This window comes from Daktulosphaira vitifoliae, unplaced genomic scaffold, assembly GCF_025091365.1.
Source record: "Daktulosphaira vitifoliae isolate Bord-2020 unplaced genomic scaffold, ASM2509136v1 Scaffold_5, whole genome shotgun sequence".
NCBI classification, from domain to species: domain Eukaryota; kingdom Metazoa; phylum Arthropoda; class Insecta; order Hemiptera; family Phylloxeridae; genus Daktulosphaira; species Daktulosphaira vitifoliae.
In genome coordinates this window covers 355,294-361,293 of record NW_026099576.1, presented here as the reverse complement: position 1 = coordinate 361,293, position 6,000 = coordinate 355,294, and positions in this window count along the sequence as shown.

Genomic DNA, 6,000 nt, shown 5'->3' with positions numbered 1-6,000 from the left:
GGCTGGCGGGTACACAGGCATAAAGTACTACTACTAAAACTAATTAATTCTAATCACAAATTATGCTTCTTCATTTAGTTCGGCACATTTAAGGCTGTTCATAAATGTAGGGCACAATAAGCTTTATTATGAATATACGATAATGTATAAGGCTATTATGCCTGTATAAATAAAATTACGCTTCTTCACTCTTTTCGGCACATTTGAGGCTGTCCAGAAATGAAGGGCATAATAATATTTAAAATCTTTATATAAAAATAGAGATAATGTCTATTTGTCGTGAGAACATTAGGTGATAATAAAAATAAATAAAAACCTGTGTAAAATATTAATAAATCATCTAAGATAATGTTCACCACTTAGGATGATACATATAAAAAAACTAAGTCACAGGGACAAAATATTTACTTATACTGACGCAGATTCCATGTAAGAGAATATTTAGAGGGTAGTCGTCGTAGTCGCAGCCGCAGAAAATCAACCAAAGAAGTCCTCGGAATCGTCAAAAGAAGTCCCTTTTTACGAGGAAAAATGGCTTTTTATACGCCGGATGAAGTAAGCCAGCGATCTCTATTGAAATTCCTAAGATGTTGGATAATTATTTGTGATTGGTTAATTGTGATAGAAACCCTGCCATGGGCGTAGTTAATGAATTGTAGGGGACTGGTTTTAAACATGTGTTGATAAGTAGTTATTTTTATTACCCAAAAAGGGAAACATTCCTTAAATGATTTATTGCTTTATTCATATATATGTGACATTTAGTACATGTGTTAATAATTATACTACAGTTTGATTATAATTTTATATTATTATTTAGTGTAAAATAACGGCTTCGAGTAATGGCGTATGTGAGCAGATCTTCTTCACCTCATAGGGACCACTAAATTTAGAGTTTTACAGGTGCCTGGGTAAGTGGAATAGGGTTTGATTTAAAAATATTTCCGCTCTGACAATTTTAATAGTGAATATATGGTATTATAGATTAAAATAATATGTATGTATATAAATATGTTTCAATACGGTTATTGAATTATTTAAAAAATTGAATTATACTGTGCAATGCCGGCTATATTTTCTTTAGTATCGGCAATTTGCGATTTTGTAACCTTTTTGTTTGTTTAATAAATACGATTGACCATACGTATTTTTGGGCATGCCTTAGCGGAAGGAAAGGAAAATATAAAATTGTGGAAATTGAGCCTTACAATATACTATAGATAGAAAGAAAAACAACATATACAGGGTAATTTTTTTATCATAACCTACTCAATTACTTGCAGAATAATAATAATTTAAACATTTTTTTTTTTTATTATCTTTAGTTACACATTATTCTTGAATTTTTAACTATGTAATACTTTTTAAGTTCATCCCTTATGCCTTGGAGGGGGGTCAACTTTGTTTTTTTAAATGGTAACACATATTTTTAATTTAATAAAATGTTTGAGTTTTTAATTTAATAGTAAATGGCATTTGAATTTTTAATATAACTTTATTAGCTTATTAGATATAAACATTTAAAGTTTCAAAATTTTGAGTTAATATACATGTATAATACACATGGGATTGTAAATACAGGTAGCTAATTGGATTTTTATGACATTGCTGTCTCAGTCACGGATTGTTTATTATCAATTATGATTATCAATAGATATACTTTCTGTATTGTCAGTTAGTGTATTTATAAACTCATAACAATGTGCCTTACTACAATTGATAATAACAATGCTGTGTACCTGCTAATATCGATGTTATAAAAAACCAATTAGCTACCTAGATTTGTAATCCCTTGTGTATTATACCTGTATATTAATTCAAAAATTTGAAAGTTTAAATGATTATATCTAATAAGCTAATAAAGACTTACTTAACACCCTGTATTATATGCTTTAACATTTTATATTAAAAACTATTATATTACGAATAATTTCTAAATCTTTTAATTACATAACCTATTCCATTGAACAGGTTATGGACCCATTATCCAGTACTCAATATTTAGATTTTTTTTAGTAATATAATTAATCGTGAAATTTAAAGTGCGTTCGTGTAGTAAGTGCGTCGATCGTGTTAAATATTATTGTAATTTTTTATTGTGTGCAGACAGTGTACAGGAAATTCGTTATCATGGAAAACGAATCTATAAAAATTAACAAACTAAACGGCAGTGAAAATTGGGCAAAATGGAAATTTCAAATGACGGTAATATTAAAATCATATGATGTGTTGTTCTCTGTAATAGATGGAAGTTATGAATATCTAATTCAAATTATAAAACATGATACAGAAACAGACACAGAGGCACAATTGCGTTTAGAACAACTGCAACAAAAATGGTTAATGACAGATGCTAAGGCTCAACGTTTTATAGTTATGTCAGTAGATGAGCAGTCATTAGATTATATAATGAACTGTGACACAGCGAAAGGTATGTGGAATAAATTACTGAGTGTATATGAACAAAAGTTTGATACATCAATTACATTGATTTAGCAAAAATTTTATAGTTATGTTATGGATAAAAATGATAATATGGCACAACATATATCAAAATTAGAAAACTTGAGTAAACAATTAAAACAGTTAGGTGAACCAATATCCGATTCAATGCTTATAACCAAAATTCTTATGACCTTGCCAGAAAATTATAAATATTTTTATAGTGCATGGGATTCTATATCATCTGAGAACAAAACATTGTTAAACTTGACATCCCGACTTATGGTAGAGGAAACAAGACAAAGTAATGGCCATGAAATCCAGAGAAATAATGGTGAAAATAGTGCATTTGCGGCGAAAAAATTGTTTAGAACGCAAAAACAAAAATATTCAACATTTTCAAATCAATAAAATAATGATAGAAAACTAGGAATTTGCAATTTTTGTAAGAAACCAGGTCATTGGAAACGTGATTGCTGGATTTTGAAGAAAGAACAAGACGGAAAGAATAAAAACGAATCAAAGTCTGGTAATGCACTAATAGGCATTAATTCAATGGTAAGCAAAATTAGTGATTTTGATAAATGGTATGTGTGCAAGTGATCACATGACCAGTAGAAGAGAGTAGTTCAGAACTTATAAGTCGTTCAAGATTCAGTTGCCAGTACGTATTGGTGACGGTAAATATATTATGGCTATTGGTAAAGGTAATATATATGTTCAAGCAAAAATTGGCAAAAAATGGGTTGACAGTTATTTGTCAAATGTTTTACATGTACCTGAACTCAAAGTAAATTTGTTTTCATGTGGAGCGTGCCTTGATAAAGGTATAATAATGATAACAGACAAAAATGTTTGTACATTTAAAAGAGGAAATAGTACAGTTGCTGTTGGAATTCGTGAGAATAAATTGTTTTCGATGATTTTTAAAACAAGGATTTCGCAAGAGATAGATCAAGTGAATATTGCTGAAAAATTCTTACATTACAACAGTGGCATGAAAAACTAGGTCATCAGAATGTTCAATATGTTAGAAATTACCTAAGGCATATGGGTATTCAATTCACAGATATGGAAAACAAATTTTTCTGTGAAGCTTGCATTTATGGTAAACAACACAGAGAACCATTTACACTGAGCAGTACCAAAACAACAAAACCAGGTCAGATAATTCACAGTGATGTTTGTGGACCCATGGAAGAAAATTCTCTTGGTGGTAAAAGATACTTTGTTATATTCAAAGATGATTACTCTAAGTATACATATATATATTTTATGAAACAAAAATCAGAAGTAAAAGAGAAGTTTGAATTATTCTTAAATACAGTGAAAAATCAGTTAAATATATCAGTTCTTACTTTACGAAGTGATTGTGGCTTGGAATATAAGAATGATGAAGTCAAAGCTATTTTGAATAAATTTGGTATAAAACATGAAACCAGTGTACCATATACACCACAGCAAAATGGTAAAGCAGAACGAACAATGCGTACAATAGTAGAAGCAGCTAGAACTATGTTATACAGTAAAAATTTGTCAAAAAATCTTTGGGCTGAAGCGGTAAATACAGCTGTATATGTATTGAATCGTACGTTAAATTCAGGTAACAAAGAAAAAACGCCCTATGAATTATGGTATAATAAAAGTCCCAATATAAGCAATTTTAAAGTATTTGGTAGTGAAGTTTATGTTCATATACCAAAAGAAAAACGTAGAAAATGGGATCAAAAAGGGAGAAAAGGAATATTTGTTGGGTATTCAGAAGAAACTAAAGGATACCGCATATGCTTTGATGGAAAAGAAGTTTCATTAAGCAGAGATGTTATATTCAAAGAATCTATGGAAATAGAAATCAAAATTAGAAAAGAAGATGAAGAAATAAATTCAGAAATGGTGGATGAAAGTGAAGAAAATAACATTAATGATGAGAATAATGTTGAAAGAAAACAAAATATGGATGAACTTGATCAATCAGCAGATCAGACTCATGAGCAATTAAAAATGAGACTTAGAGATAGACAAAATATAGAAAAACCAGTAAGGTATAGAACAGAAACATTTTATTCAATGTGTGATAATCCAGTTACATATGAAGAAGCTATGACACAAGAAAATTCAGAAGATTGGAAAGAAGCAATGGATGAAGAAATGTTGTCATTAAAAAAGAATGAAACCTGGAAATTAGTAAATATACCAACAAATAAAAAAGTACTTAACAATGGCTGGGTATATCGAACCAAACTCAAGAAAAATGGAGAAGTTGATAGATTTAAAGCCAGACTAGTTATAAAAGGCTATGCACAAGTGCATGGAATTGATTTTCAAGAAACTTTTAGTCCAGTTGTAAAGTATGACTCTATACGAGTACTGCTAGCAATAGCAGCAGCCAGAAAATTAAAACTCAGACAATTTGATATTAAAACAGCCTTTTTATATGGTGATCTTGAAGAAGAGATTTACATGAACCAGCCAAAAGGTTATGAAGATGGAACTAAACAAGTTTGCAAACTTCAACGAAGCTTGTATGGATTAAAACAAGCACCCAGGTGCTGGAATACAAAATTTAAAAATTTGTTGTTAAAATTTGATCTAAAAGAAACAAAGGCAGATCCCTGTGTATTTGTAAGTAATAAAAATGAACAATTAATGATTGTAGCTATTTTTGTAGATGATGGGATTATAGCAGCAACAAATGATGAGCAGGTGGACATGATGGTGAAGTACCTGATGAGCAACTTTGAGACAAAATCAGGTGAACTTAATCATTTTCTGGGTATTGAAATTGATCAGAGATCAGATGGGTCAATATTTATACATCAGTCATTATACTGTCAACGCGTTTTGGAGAGATTCAATATGGCTGAATCCAACGCCCTATGCATTCCTGCAGATCCACAACACTCATTAGATGCAAATTTATCTGAATCATTACAAGCAGGGGAAGTTCCATACAGAGAAGCAGTAGGAAGTTTGTTATATCTAAGTCAGATCACAAGGCCTGATATAACATTTGCTGTAAATCTTGTCAGTCGCTATTTAGAAAAGCCTCTTATAATACATTGGAATGCGGTGAAACGTATTTTAAAATATTTAAAAGGAACCTATAACTATGGTTTATTTTTTCATTCTAGGGTGAAACTTAAGTTACATGGTTATAGTGATGCAGACTATGCTGGTGATACAACAACAAGGCGATCAACATCAGGATACATTTTCATGATGACTAATGGAATAATAGCATGGTGTTCACAAAGGCAAAAATCAGTAGCACTCTCAACTACTGAGGCTGAATACATGGCACTGAGTCAAGCAGTCCAGGAATTAACTTGGTTGACGCTACTAACAAGTGATCTTCTGGAAACACAGGGAGAGACACCTGTTTTGTACGCGGACAATCAAAGTGCCATAAAATTGGTGAAGAATCCAGAATTCCATAAACGAACTAAACATATAGATGTTCGTTATCATTATATTCGTGAGAAGTTCAATGAAGGGATGTTTTCACTGGAGTATGTGACCAGCAAAGAGCAGTTAGCTGACATCTTGACCAAGCCAACA